At 36.8% G+C, this 18,401-nt stretch overlaps 1 long non-coding RNA gene across 1 annotated transcript in view; it reads right to left on the bottom strand.

Moving 5' to 3' along the window:
• Positions 1-4,422: 4,422 nt before the first annotated feature.
• Positions 4,423-18,401, bottom strand: part of LOC138171115 (uncharacterized) — an 85,864-nt gene continuing 71,885 nt past the window's right edge. The window contains exon 4 of the long non-coding RNA XR_011170803.1: positions 4,423-4,632. This is a non-coding gene — a long non-coding RNA (uncharacterized lncRNA). The remainder of the gene's footprint in view (positions 4,633-18,401) is intronic.

Genomic DNA, 18,401 nt, shown 5'->3' with positions numbered 1-18,401 from the left:
ATCCACTCCCCTAGATGACTGAAGATGACCTGGGACACAATGGGAGACCCTGGCCATTTTCCACTAAGGGCTTTTCAGGTACTCACTTAGAGTGATGTAACTCCCATTCAGTGAATAGGCCTCTTTAAGAAGTGAGTCAAGGGATGGTCCCTTTAATTAGAAAAGAAGAAAAAAGAAATCAAGCTAGGAGAGAAAGACCCTTAGGGTTGCTTTCTCAAAGAAAAACAGCTACCTTTTACATTCACTCCAAGTCAGGAGGTCCCAAAATAGAACCATTAAGTGGAGCTTGTGCAGGGACCTTCTGTGGTTCACTTTATGAGCTTCAGAGTGGACTGGGTTGAAGGTTTTGGAAAGAAAGAGAGAAAGAAAGAGAAAGAAAGGGAGGAAGGAAGGAAGGAAGGAAGGAAGGAAGGAAGGAAGGAAGGAAGGAAGGAAGGAAAGAATCTAAAATTTACCTTCCCTTGGAGAGAAGCAGGACAGGGAGACGGAGAGGATAAGCTGAGTTACCCTCTCTTACAAATAGTTTATCCACAAAAGGGCAGAGAGCCAAAAGACATTAGCAAATGCGTGATTGGATCAAAGGAAGTGTGTGTATGTGTGTGTCTGTATTCATGTCTATGTTTTGTTTGTTTTTGTTGTTGATTTGTTTGTTTTTAAGACAGGGAAAACTTGTGCATGTTTGTAAGCAGCAGTGAAGAAGGAACAGTTGGCTTCAGGTCATGGATGCCCCTTCAGTGGAGATTTTCAAATGGAAACTGAATGACCACAGAAATAATTCTTTATCAAGCAAAGATAGGATTTTTATGTCCTCTTGTAGATGTCTAGGGTTAGGGGTGCTGGAGACTTCAAAATACCAACACGCCGGGTCCTGCTGAATGAATTCGACTCAAGTCTTCTCTGAGCCAAAGAAAAGCAAAATTTATTAAAGGTTTGCAATAATGTGTAGACTCTTAAGGAGTATCTGTGATGATTGCATTGGAAAAGTGGCCCGGAATTCCCTGACACAGAGTGAGTCTGTGCTAGACAATTCTCTGGCCTCATCATGGAGGTAAGATGGGTCTTATATACAGAAAAGCTGTGGGAGGAATCTAGGGGTGGCCCTTTGAACTCTGAGATTCTATGATTCTCATTGCTTTTACCTTCACAAAAATTGGTCTTTTAATACTTCTTTCCTTTAGAATCTATATGCCACATTGTTTCCAAAGTACTGTATCTTTTTTTTGGTAGATATCTTCTGCTTTAGATTTCCTGAATTTTCTTCATAATCCTTCTTACATATGCCTCTAAAAGAATCATCCTTTATATAAAAGACTTTAAAAGAAGGAAGTGAGAAGAAATAAAACTTTTGAAATTTAATGAAACAAATAAAAATCTCGTGTTTGATGCAAAATGAGGATCCTCACTTCTTGAAATGCCTTGGCAGGAGAATGTTATATCTATTGGGGCAGGGGAAGAAGACAAGCTTGTACTTTATAATTCTGTGACATTTTGTTTTGTTTTATGGTTATTCTTTCCATTTATAGTGTTACAGCAATTACACGAATTGTTTCCCTGCCTCTGCTTACTTTACTTTGCATCAAATCCTGTGTTTTGCCATGATTCTTTACATTAATCTGGTTGGTTGTTTCTTACAGAAAAGTAACATTCCATTACTTTTACTAGTCAATATTTAATTAGCCATTCCCAATCAATAAACATCTACTTTGGTTCTAATACACTGCTAACAGAAAAATGTTGCTACAAGTATTTTGGTGTATGTGGATTAAAAAAAATGTGTTGCTGTTAATGGCTACTTTGGGACTATTAAAAGGATTTTTGCAAGCTAGTGTCTAACCTCTGAATACTTGGAGCTGTACAAAGCAAGCCTGGAGACAGGAGTGCCAGTAATCAAGCAGGGGTTTAATTAATTAATTTAGTTCTGAGGAACAAATTTGCAAATTGGGAGCTCTCCAGATAAAAATTCTACTTTGCTGTAGTGAAGGCAGAGATCATATTCAACCTTGAACTCTGAATCTTCCCGTTTGATGAAGCATTTGCCTAAGGCCATAAGCCTTTCATTGTTGCTAGGCCCAAATCTGTTACTCAACCTAGCCTAACCCTCAGTTGTCCAGCTACTTCCCACCCTGGAGCCTATCAAAATATCTATACGCAAACCTGTTACCCTTAAACTAGACAAGCCCAGGTAGCCTTCAGCTATATCCCACTCTTAATTTTCCCACCCTATTCCTGGAATCTGACCTCAGTTTCACATAAAAGAACCATACAAGGAAGAATTTTTTAATGGAGGAGGAAATGGAACTGTGGTGGACACTTTCACAGAAATTGGCTCAAAGAGGGATGGGATATATGACAGTTGTCCTTCATTCTCAAAAAGAACCAATATGTTGGAGTCAAGATACAGTGTGCCCAATGGTGACTGATCAGACCAAAATGAGCTCCAAAGGCTCTATCTTACCTCAGGAACGAAGAGTCCATATGACCATTTGGAATGGAGATGCCTCTAAATATGTGGATCTCATATTTCATTTGAGATACTGAAATTCCGTTTCATTCATAGAGCATAATGACTTTTTTGATGAAGGTATGCCATGATGGCCAGTCCTTTGCTTACCAAACTGAAGGTCTACAGAGTCATTGCACTGACTTCATTGTTGTATGCCTGTGAAATCTGGCAGTCTACAGGCACCATACCAGAAAATGAAATTACTTCCATTTGAATTGTTTTAGGAAGACTCCCATGTCTCTTTTAGTCTATGAAAAATGATGAGTAAAAGTCAATATCTTAGAGATTAAGAGCTTCTTCCACCCCTTTCCTTCCTAAGGTCTGACTTGGAAGTTCTGTGTTAAACACATCAGAGATGAAGTGATTGCATTGATTGTCTTTATCCTGGTCAGCCCCCACGCAAGGAATTTAATCTAAACTATGGAAACCCATTGAGTTCTGCTGGAGCTTGGATGGAGACAGATTATTTTGTCTCGATAGCCCAAGTCTGGGAGTGGTCTGATACAGAGGTATTTTCTAAGGGGTAGGGGGATGTGAAATGATGACTGAGTAACATCAGCTCCTGTAGGAAGGATACAGAAACTATGCAGCCTAACCACAGAGAGCTCAATTTTAACTGCAGTCCCACATGCAAGCTCTGCCCTCTTTGAGAGAAAGTAAACATGTGCATACTACCAAATTTTGTTCATCTTTTTTTTTTTTTTAGACCAAGCTCTGGAGGTTAAAAATTCCAAAATTTTTCAGAGACCTTGAGAACTGTTGTACAGTAATGCAAATCACATGTCACCTTATTTGGAGCCCACCATTAAGCCTCTTCATATTTGTCTTTGTTTCTATCCTAAATCCTGTAACCGCTTGTAACAGCTTAAAGGTGTAGTCCTGGGTAAAAGTAAATCACCCAAGGCATAGTCCCCTGCTCCCTTATCTTTCCCTGAATTAGTACTTCCCTAAATCAGTAGCCTTGAAGCAGAATTTTGTACAGAGATCATGGGGCAAGTCTATCTCCTGTAAGAGACCACCCTGTTCTGGGAAGCTGTCCCCACCCAGAACGCTGATCAAGCAGGGTCCCACACACCCTTCACCCAGAACATGACCCTGGCCTGTTCCATGACCCCAGCCTGTTCTGGGGAATTCCACTCCCCCTGTGCCCTCCACCCTGTACTCTCCACCCTGTTCTAGGAGGAACCCCTGTATCAAGGAAGGCTGTGCCCTTGCACCATGTTTCCCAAATTAGCCCTGAGCTATAGATCTAACCAATGGCTGTTCTTGGCTTCTGTACATCATTGCTTATGCTATCTCCCCTCCCCAATTGTGGTTTTTGCCTTTATAAGCATTGTATGGTCCCTCATTAGGGACTGCTTGATTTGAGTGTATACTCTGGGCAATTGCACACTTGATCAATAAATCCACACCTAAACTTACCTTGAACCCAGGTCTCAGCTCACTCTTACTCTCTTCACAACAGAATATCCTTGTATTGCATCTTCTGATCACCATGTGAAAGAACGCCTTGCATAAGTTCTCCATAAAATAGTCTTTCAGGCAAATGTATGGTTGATGTTAAAACAATGTGGCCAGCTTATGAGAGTCTCACTCTCTGCAGTAGAGTTTGAATCCTTGGCAGTTCAGCTTGAGAAAGAACCAGAGTATCCAGTACCTTATCTTGACAGGTATGATCTTCAGAGTCTTCCTAAAACAATTCAAATGGAAGTAATTTCGTTTTCTGGTATGGTGCTTGTAGACTGCCAGATTTCACAGGCATAAAACAATGAGGTCAGTGCAATGACTCTGTAGACCTTCAGTTTGGTAAGCAACCTAATACCTCTTCTCTTTCCTTCAGAGCCTCCCAAACTCTGAGCTAACTCTGGCAATGTGTGTGTCAATCTCATCATCTAAGTACACACATTTAGAAAGTCCATTGCCATAGTAATTTAATTCATCCACAGCATTAAAAATTACTCCATTTTCTATAATAGAAGGTTCCTCAAATGGATGGTGTGATGCTGCGTGGTGGAGAACTTGTGTTTTCTAGGTGTTAATTGTTAGGTCAAAATTAGTATGAGCAGCAGAGGACTGATCCATACTTTGTGGTTTCTCAGCTTCAGAGGCTGCATTGAGCGTAGAATCATCTGCAAACAAAAAGAAAATCATGCACCAACTCTCTCTCCACTTTAGTCTTAGCTTATAGCCTTTTCAAGTTAAATCATTTATCATCAATACAGTAACTTCATTGAAGACTTCCAACAACATCATTGAAAACATCATGCTAAAAAACGTGGGAGCAAACATACAGCTCTGCTTCACTCCATTGGTGACAAGGAATGGACAAAAGCATCATCCATTATCCAGAATGTATGGAAGCATGACTGTCATGAAACTGCCATAAAATATTGATGACTTTCTGTAGGAAACTAAATATTGACATGATTTTCCCCAAGCCTTCAACACTCAGAGGCCTTGGTCAGACTGAAGAATGTTCTGTACAGATCTCTATTCTGCTCCTGGTATTTCTCCTGGTTTTGTGGGGCAGCTGACACCATATTGATAGTTTCTCTGCCCTTTCTGAAGTCATACTGACTCTCAGGTAGACAATCACAGTCCAGGTAAATGATCAACTTATTAAAGAGGTCTCTGGCAAAACAATCGTATTGACAGTGAATAAATAAGGGACCACCTTGTGAATGTCATAGGACAGACTATTTCCTTCTTATTTCTGAAATAGACAAGAAAGGCATCCTTGAATTCCTGGGGGATAAACTCTTGTCATGTAACCCAGAAAATTTCAGTCAGCTTTTGTGTGAGCAGTGGAACTCCTGCCTAGTAAATCTCACCTGGAATAGAATCAGCACCGAGTTTTGCCACATGAGAGGAGTCTAATGGCATTCAAAACCTTTCTTCAGTTGGATGTTTTGACTAGAGACTCCAGTATTGATTGATGAGAGTTTGTTGAGAACATTATGGAAGTGTTTGGTCCATCTCTTCAGGATCATGTCCTTATCACTAATCAATGTGGCTCCATCAGGACTAAGTAGCTGAGATGTACCATAGGTCTTTGGCACATAAATAGCCTTCAGGGCATCATAAAAGTGGTAGGTTGTTACTGTTAGCATAAAACTGAATTTCATCTGCCTTCTTACTAAGCTAAGAATCCTGCCTCTTTCCAAATTTCCCAGGCACTTTACTTTTGATGGAGTCAAATGCTGTCTTATCTTCTTAGATGAGTTTAGAGATGAATGAATTCTCCTGCTGGTAAACCCTGTGGCATTCTTATTTTTTATTTAGCAACTTCTGAATTTCTCCATCATTTTTGTTACACCAGTCTTGATGTTTGCAAGTTTTCTGGCTCAGGTGAGTGAATGTGATGCTGTATACCAAATCTTTGAAAGCTGCCCACTCCTTTTCTGCTCTAACAACAATGTATGTTGACTATGTATGTAAGTATGACTCAGCTTTTGCTCCAAGTTAGCAACAAACTGGTCATGCATGGAGAAGTGCTCTATTCTATGGACATGAAGTATCCTGGTAGTTGTCTTGCCTTGGGGTCCTGCTTTTACTCAGTGTCAACACTTAGTTTAGAAAGGATAAATCTATGACCAGTTCAGCACTTTCTGCCACATATTGCCTTCATCATTCTTACATTCTGTCTGTCTCTTCTCCTTACAATGATATAGTCTATTAAATGCCAATGTTTGCTGCAATGGTATATCCATGAAGTTTTATTGCATTTAAGTAAATGGAAGACAGTTATCAATGAGAAGGTCACGAGATGCACAAATCTTCAGTAATAAGGTTCTATTGCTGTTGCTGATTCTGACTCCATTTCTCCCAAGGACTCCCTTCCATGTCTGATAGTTTGTGCCATCTCTTGTATTAATGTCACACAGAACTATAAGAGTGGGCTTTTTGGCACATTGATATTATGGATTTCCAGGTCTTCATAAATGTTTTTCTTCAGCCTCATCAGGGTTCTTCACGGTGAAAGCAAGTACACTGGTGGTGGTGGTGTGACACTTTCCTCCATTTTTTCTCACTGTTGTGAGTCTGTCATTTACTCCTTTGGTTACGCATACCAACCTTATTGACTGTATTAGTTTCAATTGTAAATCCTATACCAAATTCATGACACTCCTTTTTACTGTGGCTACTTCAGAACAATGTGTATCCACTTCTGATTTTGCTCATTGGGTCATCATTTGCCAGCCTTGTTTCACTCAGGGCTGCTTATTTGGTTGAGATACCTACTGAACTGTCTCACAACAAAAGTTGTTTGTCTTTCAGGTCCGCAGGATTTCCTGTTGTCCATAAGTGTCGACACATTCAGGGTACCAGTGGTAAATGAATTTTTGATTGAAAAAGGTTTTGCACATTTTTTTGTGTTTAATCACAGGGTGGGACCTCCCCAACTATCACATTGAGTGGACCAGGGTTGGGGGAAGTAGGCAGTTTTTAGGGTGCCATTTTAGCCTCTTCTTCACACCAAGAAGTGAGCAGTGCCATCCTGTAATGTAATACCAAGCAAAGGCAACTTCCCAGGTTCAAAATACCAGCATAGGTGCTCTCTATTTTATTCAGTGACAAACCAAGAACAGAGAAGATTAAAACATGACATCATTCCCAAACATAAGGTCAAAAGTTCCCCACCCCTGGATCACAATTGAATTTACCCCAGAGTTACATCAAGTTTAAACACAGCACTTAATACCCAAATGGAGGTCTTTTCTTCATCTTGACACGAGGCAAGTTCTCAGCAATCTTAGTTCCTGGGGAGACAAGGCTTAGCAAGGCCATAAGATACATTGCCAGTCCCTTCATGAATTTATCCTCTGTCTGTAGAACAGTCCTAAAACCCCTGAACACATTAGCAAAGCCCTCTCCCAGGATTTCTGTAAACATCCAACAAGAAAATCCTTCTTCAGGGCTTCCGAACCAACAGAAAGGCTCCCAGACCCCTGCAACAACAGCACTGTCCTTCACCAGTGGACAGTATTCACTCTGTCTGCAGGACAGTCTCCAGACCCCTGCAACAACAGTACTGTCCCTCACCAGTGGACAGTATTCACTCTCTGTCTGCAGGACAGTCTCAGGGCTTCTTAACCAAATGCCAGGTTCCAGGACTTCTTCAACAAAAGGACTGTCTTTCACCAGTGGACAAATCTGGCAAAACAACATCAAAACAGACAGACAAAGTACCAGCAAAACAGCCATGTCTCCTCAGTCCTTGGCAGCTCAGGGGGCAGGTCTCAAAAGTCCAGGGCAATTCAAAGCGGCCACCAGCAATTCTCTTAGTCTCTCTCTCTCCACGAGGTGCTGCTTCCAAAAAGATCTTCCGCCTCTCTCTAGTGTCTCTCCAAATCTACATCACCAGCTCCTCCCAGTTCAGGACTTTCTTTTCACATCAACAAGCCCATCCCACAGGTGGGATTAACAAACTCTGGGTTTTAACACAATCAGTTTGAAAACCAAGCCAATACAGGGGAATCTTTAATTACCATTACTATCACACATCCTTATGTGGCTTCTCAGACACCCAAGGGGCTGCTGAACCCTACTGCTGCTCCAGTTGAGTGAAAAGATGATCCCATGCCCTGGGTCATCTGTGTGCAGGGTTCTGACTACAGTGCTGCACCTGCCACTTGTCACTTGTCTGTCACCAAAAGACATCAGGGTAGATGAAAATGTATGAGTGATATCTTTTGATTTGCACATATATTAGATTTAAATAAAGCAGAGTTGGGTGGAATCATCAGCCTCACTCTCTTTTCAAGAGTCATCAGAGTGCAGTGGCAAGAAAAAGTCAAAATGACTGCTGTTGGCTCAGGTTCCAGTAGATGATCTTGTTGGCTTCATTGTCTAACCAAGCAGTCCACAGTGTCTTCTTGAGCTGCCTTCATGGCTAGTGGAACAAATTGTTCTCATTTGCCCATTCCCCAAGAGGAAGTTCTCACATGAATGAGATGGACATTCCCTGCAGCTCATTGAGGTGTTTGGTACCCCTTAGTTACCCTCAATCACTTCAGCCCATCAGCCAAAGCAGTTTACTGGGGTGAGGCCATTATATATGCTACAGCTTCTTGGAGCCACAGATGAGAGTTAGGTGAATCAAATGGACACTAGAGGTGGAAAGCAGCCCTGCAAATGCTCAGGAGCCCTCACACCAGATACACTTCACAGTCATTGATACACTCAGTATAAAAACTTATTTTACCCAATAGGAGATATGGTGTGGGCAGAGGGGAGTGCCAAAGGAAAGACAGATTAATGCTATGAAGCAAAACAGACATTTGAAGAGGGAGGGGGTAAAAAGAGAGTTAGAAAGATAAATGGAAGAAATAGGATAGAAGAAAATTAGCAGTATTCATAATTTGTGATTTAGAATGTGAATTAGATAAGCCTAAAAATGAAGCAGATTATATAGAATGAATGAGAAAGCAGAATCCAACAATGATGTTTATAAGAAACACAATTGAAACAGAAAGGGGGAGGAGGGTAGAAAGTGCTAAAATAAAGGGCAGAAGCAGAATCTATTATGCCTCAGCCGAAGTAAAAAAAAAAAGGCAGGGATGGCCATCAATATAAGATAAAGCAATAGCAAAAACAAATCTAATTAAAAAAATAATCAGAGAAACTACTTTTTGCTCAAAGGTACCATAAACAATGAAGTATTATTTTAAAAAAGTTACAGCAATTTTCTCTGAGAAAGGCTTCATTTTTCAAATATATAGGGAACTGGGTCAAATTTATAAAAATATGAACCATTCCCAATTGACAAATGGTCAAGGGATATGAATAGGCAGTTTTCATATGAAGTAATCAAAGCTATGTTTAGTTATATGAAAAAATGCTCTAAATCACTATTGTAGAGAAATTCAAGTTAATCAACTCTGAGGTACCACCTCACACCTATCAGAAATGACAGATACCAAAGGGAGTAAAAGAATATATATATATATGTATATATATATATATATATATTAATAAATTATTGGTGAAATTGTGAACTGCTCTGACCATTCTGGAGAATAATTTGCGACGCTGCCCAAAGGCCTATAATACTGTGCTTTGATCCAGCATTTCCACTAGTGACCTTGCACCCACAAAGAGAAAGGAAAAAGATTGATATGTAAAAAAAATATAATTATAGCAACTCTTTTTGTGTTGGAAATTGGAAATTGAGGGGATACTCATCTATTGTAAGGGAATGATTTAACAAGTTGTAGCACATGGTACATGTTTTCTGTACATAGTATATGTGGTATATGATTTCTATGGAATAATATTATGCTATAAAAATTGTAAGGGGAGTAGTTTCAGAATAAAAATGGCCTAGCCCATATGAACTGATACAGAATGAATTGAGGACCAGATCATTGTGCACATCAATAGCAATGTTGTAATGCGGTTTAACTGTGAAAGATTTGGATGCTCTGATAAACACAGTTATGTAAGGCTCTTCCAGAGGACGCATGATGAAAAAATGCTGTCCACTTGCTAAGAGACTATTGATGAGCTCCTCATGCAAATGAAGTCTAATTTTCTTGGTTTCTTTTTTTATGCTTTTCTTCTGATATGACTTAAGATAGAAATATGTTTTGCATATTTTCACAAGTATAATTGATATCATTTTGCATGCCTTCTTGGGGGTGGTTGAAGGCTGGAAAATTGGAACTCAAATCTTAAAAGAAAGTACGTTAACAATATATAAATACTAAATTTAAAAACTCAATACTTGGCACAAAGTAGACACTTTAGAAAAAAAATCCAAATATTTTTTCTAGAATGCTTGTACCAATTCCTGCTTTTTCACCAACAATCCATTATCACACTTGTTTCTTTCACAGGGCCTCTAACATTGACTATTCACTTCCTTTGACATCTTTGCCAATTTGGATGTTTGATAAAACTCCTGGATTGTGTTGATGTGCATTTCTTTTTTTTAATGTTATATTTTTATTTATTTTGTTAAATATTTACCAATTACATTTTAATCTGATTCTGACTGTTTTGAGGGCAAGAGGCCTGCAGGCTATGAGTTTGATACTTCTGTTGAGAAAACTGAGAGATGAAATGATTTGCTGATGGGTTAACAGGTGTTAAATATGGGATTTAAATTTTCATCTTCCTGTTCTCAAGGCCAGATCTAAACATTATACAAGACTGCAATAGAGAAGTGCATCACAATGCAACAACCAAATTAAGTCATTCTGGCCAATCCCAAACCAGATATTATGACAAACTGAATCAATGCTCTACATATAACACAATCTTTTTTTTTAAACATTTTTCAAATGCTTTATTAACTTCTGATTTACATCATTCATTTCCACTGGATTTTGAGTTACAAATTTTTCCCCATTTTTCCCTTACCCACCACCCCAAAATAGCCATCCCACAGGATAACCTCTTCTCCAATCTGCTCTCCCCCATAGTTTCTCTCCTACCCCTTTTGACTTTTCCAGTAGGGCATGGTGGATCTCTATGCCCCAGTGCCTGTACATAAGGTTGACCCATTCCCTTTTACCTTCCTATTCTTCCCCTCCCTTGTAACCATTTTCCCTTGCCTCTTCTATATGAGATAGTTTACCCCATTCTGTCTCTCCCCATCTCCTCTCATTATATTCCTCTCTCACCCCTTAATTTCACCTTTTAAGTATCATCCCTTCCTGTTAAATTGTTCCTGTGCCCTCTATCTATGTATACCTGTAAACATATATACACACATTCTCATATGTATTCATATGCCCATATACCCTCATATATAGACAAATATATATATATATATATATATATATATATATATATATATATTACCTCTGAAATATGATACTCAGTTTGGCTGGATAGGTGACTCTTGCTTTTATTCCCAGCTCCTTTGACCTCCAGAATATCGTAATCCAAGCCCTTCGATCCCACAGGGTAGAAGCTGCCAGATCCTGTGTTATCCTGATTGTGTTTCCACAATATTGAAATTATTTCTTCCTGGCTGCTTGTAATATTCTCTCCTTAATCTGGGAATTCTGGAACCTGGCTATAATATTCCTAGGAGTTTCCTTTTTGGGATTTTTCTCAGGAGGTGATCAGAGGATTCTTTCAACCTCTATTTTGCCCTCTGGTTATAAAACATCAGGGCAGTTTTCTTTGAGAACTTCCTGGAGGATGATTTCTAGGTTCTTACTTTGATCATGGCTTTCAGGTAGTCCAAGAATTTTTAAATTATCTCCCCTGGATCTATTTTCCAGGTCAGTGGTTTTTCCCATGAGATATTTCACCTTGCCTTCTATTCTTTCATTTGTTTGGATCTGTTTAACAGCATCTGGATTTTTCATAAAGTCATTAGCTTCAATTTGCTCCAATCTAATTCTGAAGCAATGATTCTCCTCATTGAGCTTTTTAGATTCTTTTCCATCTGGCAAATTTGGCTTTTTAAAGCATTCTTCTCCTCATTGCCTTTTTGAGCCTCTTTTGCCATTTGAGTTAGTCTGTTTTTAAGGTGGCATTTTCCTCAGTCAGGCTGCTGACTCTCATTTTGTAATTTTCTTGCATTGTTCTCATTTCTCTTCCCAATTTTTCCTCCACTTCTCTTATCTGCTTCATAAGGTCCTCTATGTCCCGTAACCAGATCATATTTTCTTTTGAAGCTTTTGGTGCAGGAGTTCTAACTTCACTGTCTTCCTCCTGTTACATGCATTGCTTCTTTTGGTCCCCAAAATAGGAGTCTAATGTTGGAATCTTCTGTCTGCTTTGTTTCCTTTGCCTGGTCATGTTGCCTCTCCATCACTTGATCCCTGGGCTTTTTGCCAGAGTAGGACTCTGCCATCAGACAAGGGAGATTTTGTCCCAAATGCTGAGGTTTTCTCAGCTGCCAGAGGTATTAGATGGGTGCCCTCTCTGAGGTCTCCACATGCTCTGCCAATCTATTCACACACTGCAGGATCTCCACCCTAGACTGCAATCCAGATCCAAGAAGGTTAAAGCAAGAGCGATTATCCCTCAGACTGGTGCTTGATCCCCCTACACTCTGCAGGCCAGGAGCTGAAGCTGACATGTGGTGCTGGCTGGCTGTGCCAGGGTCTCAGGGGCTTCTCACACCAGGGGCAAAATACACTCACTCTCACTTACTGGGACCCAGAGTACAGATTGCACTGACCTCTCACTTTGTCCTTCGCATCTATGTGTTGATAAATCTGGAAAAGGCCACAGCTGCTGCTGATCTGGAGGCCCTCTGGCCAATTGCTGCCGGCTTGCCGGGCTGTCCTAAGCAGGAGGTTAGCTCCTCTGTGTCATTTTGTGGGTTCTGTAGCCCCAAAGTTTGTTTAGAGTTCCCTTTTTACATGGATTGGGCAAGGTGGAAGCCAGAGCAGTGGGGAGGTCCTTCTTCTACTCTGCCATCTTGACTCCCGATATGCATTTCTCTTATCATTAGTGGCATTATTGGTAGCTTACAGTATTATTTCATTGGAGTGTGGATATTTCCATTTTTATATTAAAAACTTGTTTTTAAAAAAATACATAACCTTTGGATACCTATCTATTATAAAATGTTTTTTGTGTTATTTATTTCTGTTTGTTGTTGATGTATTTTTGATATATCATTTTCAGATACATCTGAAACAAAGATTTTTTTCTTGGTTCATTAATTTTGTCTATGTAAGAGCTTTTCATTTTATTGTAATTTCAATCACCTATTTTTCTTTTATAATTGTCTCTTTCCATTGTTTGAGCAGTGAATTAATCCCTCAAAAATAGCTGTAGAAGATATAAGAACTGTTTCTCACCTCATTTCATGGTATTTTCAATATTTTGGTCATGTACACAATCTTGAATTTATTGTTGTCTATGGTATTTGACGTTGGTCTAGACCAAATTTTTCTAAGACTACTCTCTAGGTTTCCTAATAGTTCTCATCAAATATTGTTTTTTCCCCTAGGTAATTAATGTTTTGAGCCTTGCTAAGATGGGATTAGTTCTTACTTTCCCTGTCTAATGTTATCCTTTGGTCTATTTGTCAAAAATATTTTTACTAGGACCAAATGGTTGTATGATTTCTATTTAATTTTAAGTGTAAGGTTTGAAACTATTCCCCCTTATCTTTGTCATTTTTCTTCATTATCCTCCTTATTAGTCTAACTATTTTATTGCTACAAATGAATTTTGGTATTCTTTTGTGTAAATCTTCAAAGTATCCTTTGGAGAATTTGATTGGCACAGAACTAGTTATTGTTAATATTTTCATTTTTGTGATATTGATATGATCCAGCTGTGAACATTGATTATTTCTATAGCTGTTTGAGCTGTTCTTTATTTCTTCTAGGAATGTTCTATTACCAATTATATACAAGTATTGAATATTTTTTATTGATTCTCTTCCAAATATGTCATTGAATTTGCACTAATATTAAATGGGGATTAATTTATCTTATTGCTTCTTGGATTTTATTATAATTAAATGGAAATATTATTTATTTTGATTTGGTTCTTTTTAAGTATACAATTTTGCTAATGCTATCATGTGTCTGTTCAATTCTTTGCTTATTTCTGAAAATTTTCTGAATAAGTTGTTATTAGTCAAGTCAATAATCATAATTTTATCTCCTTTTAGCCTCTTTTCCAACTTTATTTTGTTTCTCTTGTCTTATTTCTGTCATTAGCATTTATAAGATGATATCAACAAATAGCAGATAAAAGGAGCATCCTTGCTTTGTTCTTACATTTTTTAAATCGCATTTCAAATAATCTTTACATGCAAATATTTTGAAGACTTTTTAGAAAAAATAACTTCAATTTTTTCAAATGTTTTCAACACTTAGTGAGTTAATAATGTGGTTTGTGATTATTTTGTTAATTATTAATTTTATTAATTTTTATCCTAATATTGAAATATTATATCTCTGGTGCAAATTTAGTTTGGAAAAAATTAATTATTTTGGGGAATAAATTGTTATAGTCTTTTCCCATGGATTTTATTTTACATATTCATTAATTATATCGTTCAATATTTTTTGCCTTATTTTTCTCTTTTTAGGCTTTGGAACTATATTTGCTTTAAAAAAAGGAGTTTGGTAGAGTAGTATCACAATTTTTGGTACTTGATTTTAGCATAGGGATTAATAATCAAAAACAATAAAATTATTTTATAAATATGTTTTGACTAGAAATGTTTTTAACCTTTTTTGTTTCTTATAGTTTGGTCTATTTGTTGTTCTGTAAGAATAAGTATTTTATACTTTTCAAGTAATCCTCTACTTTTTTTAGTATTCTCTATTTTATTGCTGCATAACAATGCATAGAAAGGTATAATTTTATTTCTTTTGATTTTGTTGACTTGATTTTCTGTCCTTGTAAAAATCAAGTTAGGTAAAAAGTCATTCACCTATTTAATCTTTTTAAAGGTAACTTTCTTTTTTATTATTCCCATCATTTTTAAATTTTAATTTTGAGGCCAGCTCTAAAGTGTTTTCTAGACTGCAGAAGTATGGAATAATCATGGACCAGGCATGACTGTCAAAGCAATCCATTTATTGATACCATGAGCAAGGTTTTTATAGAGTAATTAGACAAAGAAGTTAACTATAGATCACTGGTCTTTCCAATGCTGCTTTATTCAGTTTCAAGATGCCAGAGAGTGATGTCAAGTAGGCCTTGATGGTAATCATGTTCTTTATGTTTCCATACATATGAATTATATCCAAAATGTATTACTAATATTAAAAGGCAACTAATACCTTCTGGCTACAATCCCAGAATGGGGCAGAGCCCTGGATCTTCAAGATATCAGGCAAATTCCAATTTACAGCCACATCACTAGGAAAACTAGGAGCTGTCCACTACCGAAGGGTTGCATCACTGGAAAACCAGGAGCAGACTATTCAAAATACACTCTGATTCCTGGATGAGATGTTTAGGCTCCCTTCATAACTTATTTGTTTTTCTTCTAATTTTCAATACTTCCTCTTTTTGCTTATGTTGGAGTTTGTTCTCTGTTATTTAAAAATACATGTTATTTCATTAATATTCTTTATTTTATTCAGACATATTTTAGGGATACCATTTTTCCTCTGAATTCTGAATCCTGGAGATTTTGCTCTATCACCCCATCATTATCATTGTCTTTCACACACTTATTCAATGTTTATATTATTTGTGTTTTGATTCTTTTGTTGTTTGGGACTTCATTACTAAATTTCCATTTCTGCCTGCAACTTCTGTTTGTGCTCCCTGAATTGTATACTATAATTACTGCAATGTTCTCTCTAATATATATATGTTTACTAATTATGCCTTTTTAGATTTATTTGAATTTATCCATGTCTTCATAGATGGACTATGTTTGTAATTATCCTAAGAAATCTATATTTTAGTAGCCTCATTTCAAAGGTGCTTTAAATAATTTAGTTCTACATTCTGTAAATAGGTTTGATGATATTCAGTTATTTTCTACTCATGTCTGACTTTTTATGATCCCATTCGTCATTTTCTTGGCCATTTCTTTTTCCAGCACATTTTACAGATGAGGAAACTGAGGCAAACAGGATTAATTGATTTGTCCAAAGTTACACAATTAATAAGTTTCAGAGGCCATATTTGAACTCAAAAAGAGGAGTCTTCCTGACTTCATGCCCAAGACTCAATTCATTTTGCTACCTAGCTGCCTTGAGGAAATAGGATTGAATCAAAATAATTTAAGTAAAACCAATTATAAGGTGAAAATACTGAGTTAAAAAAGGAAGGGGAACAAAAATCCCCAAAATTAAAAAAAAAAACCTAGAGACACAAACAGAAGAAAACATAAATCTGACTCATAATTCAAATGTGAATGGAAAAAAATTAAATATAATTAAAGAAAGTTAATGATCAAGGGGAAAAACACTCCACAATCTGCTGCTTTCCAGAGAGAAATCTAAAACCCTAAATCTAAAATAAATAGAACTTTTTAAAAGATCACCAAAGCAAAGAATTATTTCTAAAGCTATTTCTAAAAATTTCTAAAATTTCACTATGCCACTCCTTTCAAAAATACTCACACCTCTTTTGGGCATCTATAACGCTTCACTATCTAATTACAATTTACCTATCCAGAATTAATATACCCTATTCCTCTCCAAGCACTCTATAAGCCAGCCCACACATATTGCATGGGCAAGGTATGTTGGTCAATCTGTCTTTCCTCAACATTTCTTTGCTGTCTTGCTATCCCTCATATATTGCATTTCACCTTTCATTTTCATGCCCCGTAGTTAGAACATATGCACTCCCTCCTCACCTCTGTCCCTTAGAAAAGATAGCTTTCTTGAAAGGGGCAAGTACTATCCTCTGTGTAAAGAGATTTCTGATTAACTCAGTTGCTAATATTTTCTCTCCCCAATAAATTGGATTTCCTTGTATATATTTGTATTCACTGATATTCTATCTCCTCCGCATATGCATGCCAATATCAAAGGATGTAAAATCCTCAATCAGAAACAAGTCTCATTTTCTTCGTTATTCTCCAACACATGTGACAATACCTCGTGCATTGTAATTGTTGAATTACTGGTTTAATAATTCATCTCTCACATCTATCTTCTCCTTTACATTTCTATCACGATCATACTAACTTACATCTTAGCTCCAAACTAGTTTTGTAGCCCAAATCTCCTTGTATAGTCTGTCTGTCTCACTAGACCAAACAATATGATGTGACCTTAACATAGTCTTACGTTTTCTGTCTCTATTTTTAGTTCACACTATTTTCAAAAGAAACTTGTATATTTACAATACTTATATCAAACAAAGCTTAAATTTAAATCAAAACAAATATTAAGTCAATCATTCTCTACTGAATTTAAATATTCTTTAATTCAGAATTTTTTTTTTACTTGATTGAGTTTCTAGGAAGGAATATATATATATATATATATACATATATATATATATTATAAAACTAAGCCTTTTGTATAAGATTTTATTTTTAGTTATTAGCCAATCTTGCCAGTTCCCACTTGATTCACTTTTCCAAGTCATCTTTTACTTTGTAATTTGAAATTTACTATGATTGTCAGAGGGAATGACATATAATTAAAAACTGATTATTTAAGAAGTAACCAGCATTCATGTTTCCTTGGCAACTACTACGTACAGTCATTAACCCATCCTATTTCAAAGTCAAATGTATACATGAAAATACTGATATATTTTACAAAAGAAAAGGTTAACTACATCATCATTAGAGTGACTTTTAAAATTAACCACATAAAATTAAATCTCAGGTCTTAAGTAAACATGTTGTGTGTGTATGCATTGCACATATGTGTGTGTGTGTAAGGAATAGGGTTGCATCAAAATAAATTAAGCAAAACCAATTGTAGGGAGAAAATATTTACTTAAAAAAGGAAAGGGAGCAAAAAGTCCCCAATTAAAAAAATACTAGAGAAAAAGATGGAAGAAAACATAAAAATAACAATTTCAAATGTAAACAAAATAAAAAATCCAATATAATTAAAGAGAGTTACTCAGTATGTAAAACAACAATGATACCTCATAGTACTCTCCTTTCAGGAGATATATCTAAAAACCAAGTTTTCCATAATATAAAGGAGATGCTAATAATTTGGCAGGAAAATTGAATATATACGCATGAGTAATATTAGATTTTTTCAATACAGTTTTTTCATATGTGTAAACATATGTATGTTCATATGTATGAAAAAATCTATAATTCTTGATTGGCTTTCATTTGACCCCTATCATACGCAGCTGCCTGTCCTTTTCCCATTTCATGAATCCTCAGGAATTTCCCATTATTTTAATATCATACTAACCTAATGTATATAGTATGGAAATGCTGAGAAAACATAAAACATGACAAAAGCCAAGGCCACAGAATTAGATACTCTTTAGTTCTACTTAATCTATACCATGTAGT

The sequence above is a fragment of the Petaurus breviceps genome, unplaced genomic scaffold, assembly GCF_028583685.1.
Source record: "Petaurus breviceps papuanus isolate PSGF00001 unplaced genomic scaffold, PetGlider_PUasm1.0 419, whole genome shotgun sequence".
Taxonomy (NCBI): Eukaryota; Metazoa; Chordata; class Mammalia; order Diprotodontia; family Petauridae; genus Petaurus; species Petaurus breviceps.
This window is presented reverse-complemented; position numbering and strand designations above follow the sequence as displayed.